The sequence below is a fragment of the Mustela nigripes genome, chromosome 2 (assembly GCF_022355385.1).
Source record: "Mustela nigripes isolate SB6536 chromosome 2, MUSNIG.SB6536, whole genome shotgun sequence".
Taxonomy (NCBI): Eukaryota; Metazoa; Chordata; class Mammalia; order Carnivora; family Mustelidae; genus Mustela; species Mustela nigripes.
Genome location: NC_081558.1, coordinates 186,499,204 through 186,519,440, shown reverse-complemented (window position 1 = coordinate 186,519,440; position 20,237 = coordinate 186,499,204). Strand labels below are relative to the sequence as shown.

Sequence of the window (20,237 nt, the reverse complement as noted above, 5' to 3'; positions counted from 1 at the left end):
TTTTACGTGCTGATTTAACTACGTTACAAACATTTTGAAAGGTTGTGTTGTCCTTGTTATTCAATTAAAAATGTTTTCTAATTGTGACTTCTAATGTTTTCCTTTGTGACCGATATTAAATCTTTCTCTATTTTTCATATGTACGTTTAAAGCTAGACACTTTCTTTTACGTGCTGATTTAACTACGTTACAAACATTTTGAAAGGTTGTGTTGTCCTTGTCATTCAATTAAAAATGTTTTCTAATTGTGACTTCTAATGTTTTCCTTTGTGACTTCTTCTTACACTTTGGGAAGTGGGCAACTAATTGTCCTATTTTAGCTAAGAGAAACGTAAAATCTAGCTCTTTATATCTATTGTCTTTTCAATATTTTTTTCCTGGCAAACTGCAACTGAGAAAGAGAAAAAAGTTTATCTATGAGTTTAATTAATGGCCTTTGTTGCTAAGCTACAAGATAAGAAAAGCAAAGCACTCAGAGCTTTTGGCATGATTTAAAGTGTCTGTACAATTTCCTCTTATTTAAAATGAGTTTATAGAATATTCTTGATAAAGAGAAGACCATCTTGACAAATTCAGTCTTAGTTTAAAAACAGCTCTGTAACTCTCCCCCATTTTACCACCATGCAAAAATTAATGCAAATACAATATTCTAGTTAGCACCATAGTGAGGTTAATTTCCCATGATTTAAGTTGTCAAGACTTGTATATTGTTTTAATGTGTACAATAAGCTACCATTGTTCCTCAAAATTATATTTACAAAAATATAAAATTATATGTGTTCTTCTTTGCTGTATCAAACTGAATCATCTAACTTAGCTTAAACATAAATGTGCTTTTTGGTGGCCTTTGTCTGTTGTGCTTTACTTAACACAATCCCAATAAATACTTGAAAAATCAGTGTTATACAGAACACAGTTAGTGACTATAATATAATTAAGTTATAGAACAGTAAAAAATTAAATAAGAAATAAACAAAACAAAAAATCCTCCTATAATTTGGAAAAACTAATCTTAATGGAAATTAAAATTTCTTAGAAATAAATAGCATTGAAATTGTTACAAATGAAATGGAGTTTTGGGATATTTAAAGCTCATCCTAGCTAAGGTGCCTGGGTATCTCAGTTGGTTAAGTGTCTGCCTTCAGGTCAGGTCATGAACCTGAAGTCCTGGGATGAAGCCCCACATCAGGTTTCCCACCGAGTGGGGAGTCTGTTCTCCCTCTGCCTCTCCCCCTGCTCATGTTCTCTCTCTTTCACTCCCTTTCTCTCAAATAAATAAATAAAACCTTAAAGAGAGAGAGAGCTTTAAAAAAAATGAAGCTCATCTTACCCAGTTCACTTTTTTCAATGTTGAAGCAGTTTATTAGAAATTAGATAGTCATTATGAACAAATCAGATATGATCTTGCCTTCTAAGAACTTAAAATCAATTACATTTCATTTATTCATTATTCTCTCATGAATTTGCTCTTCAGATTGAATCCTTATGATGTGAAAGTTGATACAGGTATAGATTTTATAGAACTTGATACTTTTTTTATTAGAAAGGGCACATAATATAGATTATATATATGTATATACATAATATATATAGCATATATTATATTGCACATTATAATATATATATTATTACATATTATAGTATATGATTGCTGAAAATGTATAATGACAATAATATAAGAAGAAGCAATAATCTGTAAGATAAAAAATAATATGTAAGTTCAAAATGGAGAGGACTTGTTCTGCTTAAAGAAATGAACCAGGATAACAAGCACACACAAATCCTAGAGAATTAAAAAGTATTTTTGCAATAATGATTATATTATTTTATTTGACATATGTAAAACATTTCCAAAATTACAAAATTATTTGTCATTACTTAAGGTTGTAAATGACTTTTTAAAGGTAACATTGAATAGGGATGTACTGATAGACTCGGAATCTGCACAGAGTGGTATCTATTACTTCTTGAATCCAAAGCATTTCTCCATCTTCAAGTAGGGGAAGGAGTGTGGCCAGTAGTATAGAAGTGTGTGGGCAAGGAGGATCTACTGGTAGACAAGTGTTCTTGGGTCTCTCACATTTCTGTATATCTTGCTAGCCGATGCCTTGGTGGCCTTTGTTCTAGATTATCTTTTCAAAGATGTTTGTAGTGCCTACATCTGGAGCAAGCACTAAGCAACTTTACTGTCTGGTGTAATAAAGACCAAGTCTCTTTCCAGGTCATAGACCCACAGTGTGCTTCCACACTGGGCCCCAAGACTTGGGGTCATGGGACATGGGACTTGTGCCAGGAGTAATAAAATCCTTTGCTTCTAATCCAGGAATCCTGTGTCTACTGTCAGCATTCATAACTGTAGCCCATTAACTTATAAACTGGTGAGTAATATTTCAGACAGTTCACAAACTCTCTATCATGGCTGGAAGTGAAAATGAAACTGAATAGCCTAGAGGAGGGCAAAAATATTGAATTGACTCAAATAGGAGAGGTTTTAATTGCATTGGGGAAATAGAGTTTCATAGACTTCCCAGGGTCTAAAGAACTAAGGACTCTGGTATAATTGCTTTCAAGTACTACCTCTAATTTCTTATCACATGAAGACTACATGGGTGAAATACAAGGCATGACGGTTACATAAGGACTCTTTTGCACATCCTTCAAAACTTAGTGTTGATGTTTGGTGAAGTAACTAGGACACTGACTGTACCATTTCCTTGCCTTCATCTAGGAATAGACATATTGGGTATTAGTTAAAGAAAGAAAAATGATCATTCTCATCTGATTATCATTCTGGCTGAATGATAATTCTGAATCAAATGGTGCCACAGAACTAAGTTAAAATTCCTCTATCATGAAATATAAATTACCTAACATTCAAAAACATTGATTTTAACCAGAGATCTGGTAATGTAACATGGTAAGTTTTACAGAGAGCTTTCCAATGCACATACTATTATAAGATGACCAGTGGGTATGCCAATACTGTGGATTACAGAAATTAAAAGGTAGTTAAATAGCTAGAGAGATGGAAAGCAGAAAACTAAGCAAAAGAGAGGAAGTGATAAGATGATGCAGCTTAAAATCTAATAGCAAACTCCTTATGCAAATTACAGATGGCCTTAGGCAAGTGATAAGATAAATGATCCAATCTTTGCTGGGTATTTGTTAATTAGAATTATTTTATTTTTTAACTGTTTTTAATTTAAATTTAATTAATTAACATGTAGTGTATTATTAATTTCAGGGGTAGAGTTTGGTGACTCATCAGTCTTATATAATACTCAGTGCTCGTTACATCATGTGCTCTCCTTAATGTCTATCACCCAGTTACCCCATCCCCCCACCTCCTCTCCAGCAACCCTTAGTTTGTTTTCTATGATTAAGAGTCTCTTACCGTTTATCTCTCTCTCTGATTTCATCTTGTTTCACTTTTTTCCTCCATTCCCCTATGATTCCATTTTATTTCTTAAACTCCACATGTGAGTGAGATCACATAATTATCTTTTTCTGATTGACCTATTTTGGTTAGCATATAACTCTAGTTCCATCAACTTTGTTGCAAAGAGCAAGATTTCATTTTTTGTGATGGTTGAGTAGTATTCCAATGTATGTATATACATTGTGCGTATATATATATGTGTATATATATACACACACACACACACACCCCACGTTTTCTTTACCCATTCATCTGTTGATGGCCATCTGGGCTCTTTTTGAAGACATTGTTGCTATAAACACTGGGGTGCAGGTGTCCCTTCTGACAACTAAATTTGTATCTTTGGGGTAAATACTCAGTAGTACAATTTCTGGGTCATAGGGTAGCTCTATTTTCAACTTTTTGAGGAACCTCCATACTGTTTCCAGAGTAGTTGCCCCAGCTTGCATTCCCACCAACAGTGCAGGAGGGTTCCCCTCTCTCTCTATCCTCACCAACATCTGTCATCTACTGACTTGTTAATTTTAGCCATTCTGACTGGTGTGAAATGGTATATCATTGTGGTTTTGATTTGTATTTCCCTGATGTTGAATGATGTTGAGAATTTTTTCATGTGTCTGTTGGCCATTTTTATGTCTTTTCTTTGGAGAAATGTCTTTTTATGTCTTCTGCCTGTTTCTTGACTGGGTTATTTGTTCTTTGAGTGTTGAGTTTGGTAAGTTCCTTATAGATTTTGGATACTGGCCCTTTATCTAATAAGACATTTGCAAATGTCCTCTCTCATTCTGTTGGTTGTCTTTGGTTTTGCCAACTGTTTCCTTTGCTGTGCAAAAAGCTTTTTATGGGGCACCTGGGTGGCTCAGTCATTAAGCACCTGCCTTCAGCTCACGTCATGATCCCAGGGTCCTGGGATGGAGCCCCTCATGGGGCTCCCTGCTCAGCAAAAAGCCAGCTTCTCCCTCTCTCACTCCCTCTACTGGTGTTCCCTCTCTTGCTGTCTCTCTCTCTCTCTCTCTGTCAAATAAATAAATAAGTAATCTTTAAAACAAACATACAAGGAAAAGCTTTTTATGTTGATGAAGTTCCAACAGTTCATTTTTGCCTTTGTTTCCCTTGCTTTTGGAGAAGTGGACAGCCAGAAGTTGTTGTGGCAGAGGTCAAAGAGGTTGTTGCCTGTGTTCTCCTTTAGGATTTTGATGGATCCCTGTCTCACATTAGGTCTTTCCTTCATTTTGAGTCTATTTACAGTATGGTATAAAAAAAATAGTCTAGTTTCATTCTGGACCATTCATTCATGTGGCTGTCCAATTTTTCCAAAAGAATGTTGAAAAGTAAACCAAAGCTGATGGCATCACAATTCCAGGATTCAAGCTCTGTTACAAAGCTGTAACAACCCAGAGAGTATGATCCTGACACAAAGTCACATAGATCAATGGAACAGAAAGAGAGCCCAGAAATGGATCCTCAACTCTATGGTCAATTAGTCTTCCACAAAGCAGGTAAGAATATATAACAGAAAAGAGACTCTCTCTTCAACAAATGATAATTAGTATTAAAGAGCTCAGGCTACTGCCAAGGGAAGAGCAATTTGAATTGTTATTGAGATAAATTCAGATGTAATAATCTTGGACACTGAGAAACACAAGGGTGAACTTGGCTTTGAAGTGGTAAGTGGTAATGGGTTGGAAGTCAAGATTTCATTAGCCGTTTTGTCAGACTAATTTATAATTAATTAGTTTCCATATGGATTTAAATACTTTTAACAAGGGAGGAACAAGCTGAATCTATCTGAAAATCAAAAGATTCAAAAAGAAGTAGGATAGGGACAGCAATGAAAATCTTTGCAGGAGAAGAGAAGTCAGCTTGGAGAGCAGGTCAATCTTGTTAAAGCCAGTAAGGAATTGGAATCTAAGGCTTACCTTTGGGACACTTGGGGATCCTTAGATAAAGCATCCTGTATTTTGATAATGATGTGGACAGAATGGTGTTGCACCTTCCTAGGGAGATTTTTTCAAGTTATGGAAAAAGATGAAAGTCCAGGTCGGGGGAGAAGGTATAAATAGTGTTTCTTCTGCCCAGCCCCAATTCCTGAAACCTGATGAAGGTTGCGATCACACACATCTGCTCTTTTTCAGTTATTCTGTGGAAAACATCATTTGCTTCGGTTCACTTAAATGGTGTTACACTTATACTTCTGTACTTATGATGACCCTGAAATTTGCTGTGCTGTCAGAAATCATGGTTACATGTGTTGTGTGTCCAGCCTCAGGGAAACAACTGAAACTATCTTCTGTTTTCAATGTGCCACTCCAGTAATAGCCTGGAGTATATTTTCGACCATGCTTCTCATTTATATTTTGGTGTGTAAAAATAGAAGCTGGGAAAAAAAAAAAAGAAAAAAGAAAAAGAAAAAGAACAGGGTCTGGTACGTGACATGTTTCTGAGTTCTGACACAGCATTCATTTCAGCAATTCATGGCAATCAGAGGAAGTAGCGGAAAGCAAAAGGAAGCTCTGGGGTAGTATTAATTGCTCCCCCTAATTGGAGAGGTCTTTCCTGGACATTACAGCTAAAGAACAAGGCCAAAGTGTCTCATTGGTTGTACCACACAGAAGTGCCACAGAACAACAAAGAATAGAATTCTTAGGTGTGGTATTATAAAGATGTTTTTGTTTATTTGTCAGAGAAAGAGAGAGAAAGAGCACAGGCAGGGGAAGCAGCAGGCAGAGGGGGTAGCAAGCTCCCTACTGAACAAGGAACCCAATGCAGGATTTGAACACAGGACCCCAGGATCATGACCTGAGCTGAAGGCAGCCGCCTAAGAGACTGAACCACCCGGGCACCCAGGCATGGTGTTATAAACATCAGGCAAAGTTCAGGTCTTCCTACTGAGTTTGAGTATCCCAGGTAGGCATCCACTGGATACCCACTGGGACCCTGAACAGTGCATAAGTGCCATCAGAGACTTGGATTGGAGCTTCTAGGTGTGGCACATGGAAGTCATCTTTTACCAAGGGAACCTGCTGAATCTCTGCTATAGATTTCACCTGGTTTGAAATATAGAACTGGAATCACTGAAAGCATTTTCTAAATTTTCCTGGAGACTTAAGTCTCAACAGGGAAGTGAACACTCCCTAAAGGAGGTTTTTTTTTTTTTAATTTTTTATTTTTTATAAACATATATTTTTATCCCCAGGGGTACAGGTCTGTGAATCACCAGGTTTACACACTTCACAACACTCAACAAAGCACATACCCTCCCCAATGTCCATAATCCCACCCCCTTCTCCCAAACCCCCTCCCCCCAGTAACCCTCAGTTTGTTTTGTGAGATTAAGAGTCACTTATGGTTTGTCTCCCTCCCAATCTCATCTTGTTTCATTTATTCTTCTCGTACCCACTTAAGCCCCCATGTTGCATCACCACTTCCTCATATCAGGGAGATCATATGATAGTTGTCTTTCTCTGCTTGACTTATTTCGCTAAGCATGATATGCTCTAGTTCCATCCATGTTGTCGCAAATGGCAAGATTTCATTTCTTTTTGATGGCTGCATAGTATTCCATTGTGTGTATATATATACCACCTCTTCTTGATCCATTCATCTGTTGATGGACAATCTAGGTTCTTTCCATAGTTTGGTGATTGTGGACATTGCTGCTATAAACATTCGGGTGCGCGTGCCCCTTTGGATCACTACGTTTGTATCTTTAGGGTAAATACCCAATAGTGCAATTGCTGGGTCATAGGGCAGTTCTATTTTCAACATTTTGAGGTACCTCCATGCTGTTTTCCAGAGTGGCTGCACCAGCTTGCATTCCCACCAACAGTGTAGGAGGGTACCCCTTTCTCCGCATCCTCGCCAGCATCTGTCATTTCCTGACTTGTTGATTTTAGCCATTCTGACTGGAGTGAGGTGATATCTCATTGTGGTTTTGATTTGTATTTCCCTGATGCCGAGTGATATGGAGCACTTTTTCATGTGTCTGTTGGCCATCTGGATGTCTTCTTTATAGAAATGTCTGTTCATGTCCTCTGCCCATTTCTTGATTGGATTATTTGTTCTTTGGGTGTTGAGTTTGCTAAGTTCTTTATAGATTCTGGACACTAGTCCTTTATCTGATATGTCGTTTGCAAATATCTTCTCCCATTCTGTCAGTTGTCTTTTGATTTTGTTAACTGTTTCCTTTGCTGTGCAAAAGCTTTTGATCTTGATGAAATCCCAATAGTTCATTTTTGCCCTTGCTTCCCTTGCCTTTGGCGCTGTTCCTAGGAAGATGTTGCTGCGGCTGAGGTCGAAGAGGTTGCTGCCTGTGTTCTCCTCAAGGATTTTGATGGATTCCTTGCACACATTGAGGTCCTTCATCCATTTTGAGTCTATTTTTGTGTGTGGTGTAAGGAAACGGTCCAATTTCATTTTTCTGCATGTGGCTGTCCAATTTTCCCAGCACCATTTATTGAAGAGGCTGTCTTTTTTCCATTGGACACTCTGTCCTGCTTTGTCGAAGATTAGTTGACTGTAGAGTTGAGGGTCTATTTCTGGGCTCTCTATTCTGTTCCATTGATCTATGTGTCTGTTTTTGTGCCAGTACCATGCTGTCTTGATGATGACAGCTTTGTAATAGACCTTGAAGTCCAGAATTGTGATGCCACCAACGTTGGCTTTCTTTTTCAATATCCCTTTGGCTATTCGAGATCTTTTCTGGTTCCATATAAATTTTAGCATTATTTGTTCCATTTCTTTGAAAAAGATGGATGGTACTTTGATAGGAATTGCATTAAATGTGTAGATTGCTTTAGGTAGCATAGACATTTTCACGATATTTATTCTTCCAATCCAGGAGCATGGAACATTTTTCCATTTCTTTGTGTCATCCTCAATTTCTTTCATGGGTACTTTATAGTTTTCTGAGTATAGATTCTGTGTCTCTTTGGTTAGGTTTATTCCTAGGTATTTTATGGTTTCGGTGAAATTGTAAATGGGATTGACTCCTTAATTTCCCTTTCTTCTGTCTTGCTGTTGGTGTAGAGAAATGCAACTGATTTCTGTGCATTTATTTTATATCCTGACACTTTACTGAATTCCTGTACAAGTTCTAGCAGTTTTGGAGTGGAGTCGCTTGGGTTTTCCACATATAGTATCATATCATCTGCAAAGAGTGATAATTTGACTTCTTCTTTGCCAATTTGGATGCCTTTAATTTCCTTTTGTTGTCTGATTGCTGAGGCTAGGACCTCTAGTACTATGTTGGATAGCAGTGGTGATAATGGACACCCCTGCTGTGTTCCTGACCTTAGAGGAAAAGCTTTCAGTTTTTCTCCATTGAGAATGATATTTGCGGTGGGTTTTTCATAGATGTCTTTGATGATATTGAGGTATATGCCCTCTATCCCTAAACTTTGAAGAGTTTTGATCAGGAAGGGATGCTGTACTTTGTCAAATGCTTTTTCAGCATCTATTGAGAGTGTATTATGGTTCTTGTTCTTTCTTTTATTGATGTGTTGTATCACATTGACTGATTTGCAGATGTTGAACCAACCTTGCAGCCCTGGAATAAATCCCACTTGGTCGTGGTGAATAATCCTTTTAATGTACTGTTGAATCCTATTGGCTAGTATTTTGTTGAGTATTTTCGCATCTGTGTTCATCAAGGATATTGGTCTATAGCTCTCTTTTTTGATGGGATCCTTGTCTGGTTTTGGGATCAAGGTGATGCTGGCCTCATAAAATGAGTTTGGAAGTTTTCCTTCCATTTCTATTTTTTGGAATAGTTTCAGGAGAATAGGAATTAGTTCTTCTTTAAATGTTTGGTAGAATTCCCCCGGGAAGCCATCTGGCCCTGGGCTTTTGTTTGCTTGGAGATTTTTAATGACTGTTTCAATCTCCTTACTGGTTATGGGTCTGTTCAGGCTTTCTATTTCTTCCTGGTTCAGTTGTGGTAGTTTATATGTTTCTAGGAATGCATCCATTTCTTCCAGATTGTCAAATTTGTTGGCGTAGAGTTGCTCATAGTATGTTCTTATAATTGTTTGTATTTCTTTGGTGTTAGTTGTGATCTCTCCTCTATCATTCATGATTTTATTTATTTGGGTCCTTTATCTTTTCTTTTTGATAAGTCGGGCCAGGGGTTTATCAATTTTATTAATTCTTTCAAAGAACCAGCTCCTAGTTTCGTTGGTTTGTTCTATTGTTTTTTTGGTTTCTATTTCAGTGATTTCTGCTCTGATCTTTATGATTTCTCTTCTCCTGCTGGGCTTAGGGTTTTTTTCTTGTTCTTTCTCCAGCTCCTTTAGGTGTAGGGTTAGGTTGTGTACCTGAGACCTTTCTTGTTTCTTGAGAAAGGCTTGTACCGCTATATATTTTCCTCTCAGGACTGCCTTTGTTGTGTCCCACAGATTTTGAACCGTTGTATTTTCATTATCATTTGTTTCCATGATTTTTTTCAATTCTTCTTTAATTTCCCGGTTGACCCATTCATTCTTTAGAAAGATGCTGTTTAGTCTCCATGTATTTGGGTTCTTTCCAAACTTCCTTTTGTGGTTGAGTTCTAGCTTTAGATCATTGTGGTCTGAAAACATGCAGGGAATGATCCCAATCTTTTGATACTGGTTGAGTCCTGATTTAGGACCGAGTGTTTAGGACCGAATGTTCCATGTGCACTAGAGAAGAATGTGTATTCTGTTGCTTTGGGATGAAATGTTCTGAATATATCTGTGATGTCCATCTGGTCCAGTGTGTCGTTTAAGGCCTTTATTTCCTTGCTGATCTTTTTTTGGATGATCTGTCCATTTCAGTGAGGGGAGTGTTAAAGTCCCCTACTATTATTGTATTATTGTTGATGTGTTTCATTGATTTTGTTATTAATTGGTTTATATAGTTGGCTGCTCCCACGTTGGGGGCATAGATATTTAAAATTGTTAGATCTTTTTGTTGGACAGACCCTTTGAGTATGATATAGTGTCCTTCCTCATCTCTTATTATAGTCTTTGGCTTAAAATCTAATTGATCTGATATAAGGATTGCCACTCCTGCTTTCTTCTGATGTCCATTGGCATGGTAAATTCTTTTCCACCCTCTCACTTTAAATCTGGAGGTGTCTTCGGGCTTAAAATGAGTTTCCTGGAGGCAACATATAGATGGGTTTTGTTTTTTTATCCATTCTGATAGCCTGTGTCTTTTGACAGGGGCATTTAGTCCATTAACATTCAGGGTAACTATTGAGAGATATGAATTTAGTGCCATTGTATTGCCTGTAAGGTGACTGTTACTGTATATGGTCTCTGTTCCTTTCTGATCTACCACTTGTAGGCTCTCTCTTTGCTTAGAGGACCCCTTTCAATATTTCCTGTAGAGCTGGTTTGGTGTTTGCAAATTCTTTCAGTTTTTGTTTGTCCTGGAAGCTTTTAATCTCTCCTTCTATTTTCAATAATAGCCTAGCTGGATATAGTATTCTTGGCTGAATGTTTTTCTCATTTAGTGCTCTGAAAATATCATGCCAGCTCTTTCTGGCCTGCCAGGTCTCTGTGGATAAGTCAGCTGCCAATCTAATATTTTTACCATTGTATGTTACAGACTTCTTTTCCCGGGCTGCTTTCAGGATTTTCTCTTTGTCACTGAGACTTGTAAATTTTACTATTAGGTGACGGCGTGTGGGCCTATTCTTATTGATTTTGAGGGGCGTTCTCTGAACCTCCTGAATTTTGATGCTCATTCCCTTTGCCGTATTGGGGAAATTCTCCCCAATAATTCTCTCCAGTATACCTTCTGCTCCCCTCTCTCTTTCTTCTTCTTCTGGAATCCCAATTATTCTAATGTTGTTTTGTCTTATGGTGTCACTTATCTCTCAAATTCTCCCCTCGTGGTCCAGTAGCTGTTTGTCCCTCTTTTGCTCAGCTTCTTTATTCTCTGTCATTTGGTCTTCTGTATCACTAATTCTTTCTTCTGCCTCATTTATCCTAGCAGTGAGAGCCTCCATTTTTGATTGCACCTCATTAATAGCTTTTTTGATTTCAACTTTGTTAGATTTTAGTTCTTTCATTTCTCCAGAAAGGGCTTTTATATCTCTTGAGAGGGTTTCTCTAATATCTTCCATGCCTTTTTTCAGCCCGGCTAGAACCTTGAGAATTGTCATTCTGAACTCTAGATCTGACATATTACCAATGTCTGCAATGATTAGGTCCCTAGCCTTCGGTACTGCCTCTTGTTGTTTTTTTTGCATTGAATTTTTCCGTCTTGTCATTTTGTCCAGATAAGAGTATATGAAGGAGCAAGTAAAATACTAAAAGGGTGGCAACAACCCCAGGAAAATATGCTTTAACCAAATTAGAAGAGATCCCAAATTGTGAGGGGCGAGAAAGGGGATAAAAAGAGGTTCAAAAAGGAAGAAAGAAAAAAAAAAGAAAAGAAAAAAATTAAAAAAAGAAAACAAATAAAGAAAAATATAAAAAAGAAAAAATATATATATTAGATAAACTAGTTAAAAACGTTAAAAAAGAAAAAGGTAAAAGTTAAAAAATAATTTTACCAGAAGGCGAGAAAAAAAACAAAAATGAAAAAGAAAAAAATTAAATTAACTGCAAGACTAAAAAAAATCACAGGGAAAAAGCCGTGAGTTCCGTGCTTTGCTTTCTCGTCCTCTGGAATTCTGCTGCTCTCCTTTGTATTGAAACCGCACTCCTTGGTAGGTGAACTTGGTCTCGGCTGGATTTCTTGTTGATCTTCTGGGGGCGGGGCCTGTTGTAGTGATTCTCAAGTGTCTTTGCCCCAGGCGGAATTACACCGCCCTTACCAGGGGCCGGGGTGAGTAATCCGCTCGGGTTTGCTTTCAGGAGCTTTTGTTCCCTGAGCGCTTTCCGTAGAGTTCCGGAGGACGGGAATACAAATGGTGGCCTCCTGGTCTCCGGCCCGGAGGAGCCGAGAGCCCAGGGCCCCACTCCTCAGTGCGCCCTCAGAGAACAGCGCCCAGTTACTCCCGTCTGCCTGACCTCCAGCCGCGCTCCGAGCTCAGCGAACCTGCGACTGGTTCAAGGTAACACGGAGCTGCGAGCTTACTGTCAGCTCTGTCTCTGTAGCCGGCTTTCCCGTTCCAATACCCGCAAGCTCTGCGACACTCAGACACCCCCGATCCTTCTGTGACCCTGCGGGACCTGAGGCCACGCTGACCCTGCGTGGGCTTCGCCCCGGTTTAGCCTCTGGAGCGATGTCCCTCAGCAGAACAGACTTTTAAAAGTCCTGATTTTGTGCACGGTTGCTCCGCCGCTTGCCGGGAGCCGGCCCCTCCCCCCGGGGTCTATCTTCCCGTCGCTTTGGATTCACTTCTCCGCCGGTCCTACCTTTCAGAAAGTGGTTTTTTTTCTCTTTCCAGAATTGCTGTTGTTCTTCTCTTCGATCTGCCGATGGATTTTCAGGTGTTTGCAATCTTTAGATAAGCTATCTAGCTGATCTCCGGCTAGCTGAAGTAGTTTCAGCCTGCTACTTCTCTGCCATCTTGACTCCTCCCCCTCCCTAAAGGAGGTTTTGATCTGGGGGAGAGGTGACAGGAGCTACAGGTTTTTAATGGGAAAAGGTAAAGTACCTCAGACATTCTGAAATGTCTGGGATAGTCTTTCACAATGAAGAATTATCCTGCACTTCAAAAAATCCAAAATCTCTCTCAGCTAATTAATTATGTGAAAAGTCTCTTGAATCTTATGTGACACAAAACATGCTCTGTATTCAAACATAAAGTATTTTTTTCAGAATTTTAAATATACCATAAAATATCTGGGGTAGAGAGTTGCCTGGTGGCTTAGTAGGTTCATGATCCCAGGGTCCTGGAATGGAGCCACTCCCCTTCCCCCCACCCAGCCAGGCTTCCTGCTTAGCAGGGAGACTGCTTCTCCCTCTGCCTCTCTGCTCTGCTCTTGTGCTCTCTCTCGCCTTCAATAAATAAATAAATAAAATATTAAAAAAAAAAAGTCTGGGGTAGGATACTACAATATGTACAACATACATTTTAAGAAGACATATTTTGTTATTTTTTAAAAATACAAGGAATTAGTGTTCATTCATTTCAAGAAATTGAATTCTGGATATCAAAAATATCATGGTACTTAAGTTTTCAGTAAAACATTCCTGTGCCACTTACATCTGTAGCTGGGTTTCATGACTCTGTCTGTGTAAGTGTGTGTTTGTGTGTGTGTGTGTGTGTAGACATAATTTCTTAGGTCTTCTAGTGTACTTATACCTAAGCATTTCTAAATAAAAACATTTTGTTATAAATTACATTATCTTTTCTCTCCTTTACGGTAAAGTTAATGTATTGCTTTTTTAAAATTATGTATATGGTAAATGAGATAATTAATTAATTAATTAAGGTAAATATAAAATATTTGCTATTAAAAGGGGAACTTCTGTTCTGAGATACTTGACAACTCTTTTCTTAGACTACTGCATGCATTTAACCAAACCATATGATCAGCTCTGCTCCCATCCTCACTGATGTCCCCTGACGTGGGGAGCGGGGGGGCACCTACCAGAAGAAACGTCTTCTGTGCTCTTAAAGTTGTTCTTTGTACTTCCTAGTTCTTTGAAAGTGCTAGCAGAGACACTTAGTAGGATGTTTTGTTAACTCACATTATGCTGGTGATGGGCAGGATAGGTCTTTTTTCTCCCCTTTTTTCAACCATTTTTTCCATATTATTTCCTTTGAAGTCTCCAATTATGTACCTGACTTTTTTTTTTAGTAATATCAACAGTCAGCTGAATTCATTTGTCTCTCGCTGATGATTCCCAATTATAAAATGATACCATTTTCTCTTCTATTTATACTGATGTTTCACAATTAATTAGAAATTGATAAAATTAATGTAAAGTTTCCCATAAAATTAGAAAATAAATGAAGTAAGCTCTAGGAGAGATACAGTAATCCCTGATTATCATGTTTAATAATACATGAATTAGTTTCTGTGGGAAGCTCTGTTTTTGTTCCTAACTGAATCAGTAATACATAATCTCATGCAATAGGGTCTTGTAGGAACATAATTGTGTTTGGGTCACTCTGTGTAATTTTTAATAGAGGCCCATATAAAAATGCTTTTAGACACATACTCTAAAGACTTGCCAGATCTGATAGCTTCCTTTACATCTTCCTTTTTTTTTTTTTTCTCTATTTCTTTCTGTGTCTCTCTCTTCTTTTGTAATTTGAAAGTTGGCCTATTTTAAAGCAGTTCTGTTAATGCAACAGTGGTTTGGAAACAGTGTATTAAAAAAGACCACTTTAAAGGAGCCACTCAAGAAATCATTAGCAGCTTATATAAAAAAGAAAATAGCATATAAAGTAGACTTTTATGCTAAGATCTGATATTCACAACTGAGAGAAAAGGGGTGGGGGGAGTCTTTCTTTATTAGCAGCATGACCAAAGCACTTAGGGATTTCACTCTCTCACAGCCATTATTTCATCTATTGTCCTAATTTAATTTTCCATGATTTTCCTGACAGTGAAGGTTGGCAACTCTTAAGTACAGTACAAAAGGTTTGCAGCACTCATGTTAATAATTACACAAGCTGTTGAAGCTTTTTACTGAAGGGTGTATTGTCAAAAATATCAAATTTAGACAAAAGCAGAAGCTACAGATGTGAGTGGAACTGGAATCCCTGAGTGCCTTTGTTTTTTATCCACAGACAGAAGCCACCTCTTGAGGTCTAAATGTTAATAAAGCATTCATACCATTGGGAGCCTTTTGAGAGCTCTAAACAGGAAAACAAGATCTTTGGAGAACTGCCATCAAATTGTTGCTGCTATTGTCTTTGCTGTCACTTTCCAGGGTCCTTTTGACAATACGAAACTATGATTTCTGTAATCTTTCTTAGCCAAATCAATTAGTTTTCTAATGTGCTTATTCACCAGTTTTAGAACACCTGATCCAAAAATATGGCTTCCTAATTGTGGAAAAATGTGAACTTTAGTCCATTAGCCTTCTACATTTTCTTTAAGGGTACAGTGATTTGCCTTCATTTTATCCTTTCTTTGTTACAGGAAACCAAATTCCCCACAGCATGAAATTGCCTTATACCACCCATGATTTATGCATTACTAGTTTTTCATATCTGAATCCCAGACTTGCTAAGCAAACAGCGTGGCCAGAAGTTGTTATGAGGAACCCTCCAATATCCATGCCTATCAAATATTGACCATATACTAAAGGGACAATACCCTATTTATCTAGTACCAAACCTTCTCAACTATAGGAAGACCCTTTTGTGAAAAATAATATGTAAATACATTTAGAAGAGATACCTATATGCAGTAATGCTATAGAGATATTTGGTATAAAACCAATACATTTTTTTTTTAAAGATTTATTTATTTATTTGACAGAGAGAAATCACAAGTAGATGGAGAGGCAGGCAGAGAGAGAGAGAGAGAGAGAGAGGGAAGCAGGCTCCCTGCCAAGCAGAGAGCCCGATGCGGGACTCGATCCCAGGACCCTGAGATCATGACCTGAGCCGAAGGCAGCGGCTTAACCCACTGAGCCACCCAGGCGCCCCAAAACCAATACATTTTTATTCTCACAAACAATCTTACCTTTCCCCACCTACTGTGTAATGTTGTTGTAAAGAGTTGGCTTTGCAGAAATTCTCATCTTTGGATTGTAATTAGATTTCCTGAGTCAAATAGAAATACTAGAAGTTATTGTAAAGAGAAAATTTTTTAGTTTCAAAGTCTTCAAGAACAAAGCTTACTATAAGTCATTATTTGAAAACTATGCACACACGACATGTTTCCTCCCCACAGGAAGGAGCGTGGTGTCCTTATGAGGGTTCCTGAAAGGTTAGCCTACACGACAGGATTGGAGAAGACGATACCGGGTGAAGGCTGTACTGGATCCCTGCAAAGGGTCTTAACACTGACCAACTAGCCCCTATCCCTCCATATAGGTTGAAACGGAAGTTAAGTAGAGAGAAATTTGGTCCCGTTTGTATTTTTGGAGCTCATGAAGGTAGCCATTAAAACAGAAGTGAGAACAAAATGTGCAGACAGGAAAAAGATCTGAGACAAGGATCCTATTTCCAAGTAAACTAGAGTAGACATTGAATTAACATCTCAATTCCTGTGTCACCTTTAAGTAGTTGAAAATCGAGTGGGTGGTCCTGACTAGGATTCAGCTGAAGACCGAGTAGAGGTCTTCCTATAAGACAGCAAGCTATCTGGGCAGGTCTAAGCCACAGTTAGAGGAAGAATACAGTGTAGTCTCTGGTTTAAACATCCCTAGAGGGGTGTGGGGAAAAGCCTAAAAGCATCACTGCATGCATTCAAGACAGTGACTGTGTGGCTTTATTCCAACTTCTTAGGAGCTGTGTGACTTTGGGCAGATTACAGAACCTCACTGAACTTCCATTCCATCATCTATATGAGATTATTAATAGTGCCTTCCTTTCAGGGCTGTTATTAAACTAAATCAGTTATAACCGTAAGACACTTAGAATACTATCTGCTACCTGATAAACATTATATGCCTGCTTGTTAAATATGTAGAGTCAGCAGAGGGTGATGGTCAAGTTCCTTGTGAGTAATCATAGTGTTTCTCCTTGCAAGAGCACAATCAACTATACTAGCCACAAGCACTTTCTAATGAATGCTTATAGGACAGGGATCAATGCCCAAAGCAAGGTGACATGTGCTTTCCTCCACTATCCAGGGAAGAAGGCAGGAGGCAACATATAGACCAGAGATCCCTTCAATGCCAATGAGTTTGTATAAACTTCTTTCTATATCAATATGTCACACAAGAAAAGATAAAAAAGAAGTCTGTTTGAAAGAAATCATAAAAAACTGAGCATTTAACCTAAAGAAAAATAGTAACATGTTTTCTAAATTCTCTTTTTTTAAAATCACCCCAGGGACATTTGTGGATAAAAAGAGAGGTAAGATTAATTACAAGGAGAGGTGCCTGAGTGATTCAGTGGGTTAAGCATTTGCCTTCAGCTCAGGTCATGATCCCAGGGTCATGACTGAGCCCTGCATTCGGTTCCCTGCTCAGTGGGAGTCTGCTTCCCCCTCTCCCTCTGTGTGCCGCTTCCTTTGCTTGTGCTCATCTCTCTTTCTGCCAAATGAAAAAATAATTTTTTTTTAAAGAGATTAATTACAGGTGGAAAAACCACTTTAATTATTTTGTTTTTTCATTGAATTATATTTGGTAGATCTAAATCATTGTGTTAAATTCAGACCCCACAAAAATATCTTCTTGCTTCTCTATTTCTTGTCTTGTTTTAGTCAATAAATATTAAAGTACAAATACTGTCATCAGTCAAATCAGGGTAAGTATTTTGTTTTTTGTTTTCCTTGACAAAATGTGATCTGGATTTTTGAAATGTTTGAGACTTACACCTTGGACCTATCTCTATCAAACAAGTTGACCTATATCCAATTTCACAACTTTTCATTTTAATTTCAAACTGAATATGAAATCTCTAATAGCAAGAATCTCAGAAACTTAAAAGGAAATATTTTAGAAAATATTTTAATGGGGAAGAGAAAACATAAGTCAAATTTAACATCACAAGTGTTATGGATCTACAGTGTCTTTATATTTTTAGATAGATTGGGACAATTATAGTTTTCTATGGTTGTTCATAATTAGCTTTTTGATAACATGAATCAATATTGATGAAATAGTTAATAAGATACCATATAAAGTTCCTTGGAACATGTTATTGAATTTAATATAAATTTAATATAACATGTTATTGAATTTTGATTTTACAATTTCTGAAAGTATTAAAATACTTCTCTTTTAGAATTTTATATTAATTGAACATAGTTATACATCTTTTAAAATTATTTCAATAAATATACTTTTGTGACTGCAAATAGGAAAGAAATTCATGCAAAATAAATAGGAGAGAAATTCGTGCAAAATCTAAACAGTTTTAGGTGAAGTTTAATTTTAGTAAAAGAACAAATTAATTAAGTCATGTTTATACTATTGACAATGACGATCATTATTTGGTTTGAAGTAATGTATTAATCCACTCCAGCTACTCACATTAGGAAGAAAAGGATATTATTGGAATTCCACAGTGTATATAAATCTCCACTCATTTCAGTAAGGCAAAGGGACTTATTAAAAACTAGCAAATTAACATTCTTTTACAAAAAAGAAAAAACAAACACTCATTAAAAAAATTTTTTTTTGATCATAGCATTTGTACCTACTTCATGAAACTTCTAAAAGTAAGGTTGTATACTTCACTTTCTCCTAGGATAGTAACTCTTTGAAGTGACAAGCAAATAATAAGAGAACAAGGTAGAAACAGAGTGATGAAGTCAAGTGTTCAAGGTCATCCAGATAATTAATGGTAAAGACTAGAATAGAAACACAAATCTTTAGGCTAAAGTAACATACATGTAATTGGCTAGAAGATAGTTAACCAGGAAAAATACAATGAGGAAGCAAGCGGAGGGCTTTTAACCCCAGTTTATGCAGCTGTGGCCTTTGATAGTGAATCTCAGAAATGACAAAAGCAGACCGCACGTCCTCTTTACCCTCTTAAACCAGGCTAGTTTTCTCTCCTTTTCATTGCAGTAATAGCAGACTTTCCAAGGAGATGCAATCTTTATTTAAAGAATTTTGTAGAAAGCGTTGGCAGACAAGACACATTCAAAAGGAATATTTAGACATTAAATAAGACAGTGAACAACCAGAAGGAGGAATTTAGTCTCTGAAATCTATGCAATAGGATTAAGTGTTGCATTCTATAGGACATTAAATAAGACAGTGAACAACCAGAAGGAGGAATTTAGTCTCTGAAATCTATGCAATAGGATTAAGTGTTTTTCTATTTTAGAATGCAACATTTGTGCAATTCCAAGATGGTTCCACAGTATAACAGGTGTACTGGGTCAGGACAAGAGGTCTGCAGGGTCAGAGAGAGATGTGACCCCATGGAGACTGCCTCCCTGTTTTATACCATGTGCTCAGTACCAGAAATCTGAAAATGTCTACTCATGTGGCCCCGAGTCTGTTTTCAGGGCTTGTGCAAGCCTTTTTCCCAATTCAGTCCTCCAGTGTGTAGACCTGAAAGTTGAGGGATAACCCAAAGAGGTCTTTTTCTGGGGGAAAGGTATTAGATAGAATTTGGAGTCCATATGTGTATGCTTGAAGTCTTCCATCATCTAGGATGAAATCAAATGTGGAATAAGATCTTGAGTTGTTGGGTTCCAGGATGGAATTCCAAAAATTACTGGAATTTCAATCTGTATGACCTGGTCTTCCATGTCATTATGAAGGTAAATTTCCAGGACAGAAGGCTGGATATGTTGTATTTAATAGTTCTGTACCTTGATTTAAAATATTTAAATATTTACACACCGGGTGGGTATACAGCCCTCCCATGCGGCCTATGGCACCTGCTTTCAGTACAATTGCCCCATTCTCATCTCATCCTTCTTTCGACCCAGACTCACCTCTTGCTGGATAAATACACTTAATTAAAAATAATTAGCAGAAAACCTGATAAGAGCATTCTGTTACTAAAATAACATTTTGACCCCTCCCATTAGAGTGCTATATTCACACTCCTTAATGGCGCACAAAAGGTATACCCGAAACTCTCCTGTCTATTCTCTCTGTCTGTCATCTTCCATGCCTTTACACGTATTGCTCCTTTACCTGGAACCTCTTTCCTGTTTCCTCAGATGGAATAGTTCTTATTCCTCCTTTAAGGTTCAGCTCTTGTGGGCGCCTGAGTGGCTCAGTTGATTAAGTAACTGCCTTTAGCTCAGGTCATGATCCCAGGGTCCTGGGATCAAGCCCC

At 37.7% G+C, this 20,237-nt stretch overlaps 1 long non-coding RNA gene across 1 annotated transcript in view; it reads left to right on the top strand.

Moving 5' to 3' along the window:
• The first annotated feature begins 12,146 nt into the window (after window positions 1-12,146).
• The window catches only part of LOC132010262 (uncharacterized), a 61,269-nt gene continuing 53,178 nt past the window's right edge, over window positions 12,147-20,237 (top strand). The window contains exon 1 of the long non-coding RNA XR_009402207.1: window positions 12,147-12,467. This is a non-coding gene — a long non-coding RNA (uncharacterized LOC132010262). The remainder of the gene's footprint in view (window positions 12,468-20,237) is intronic.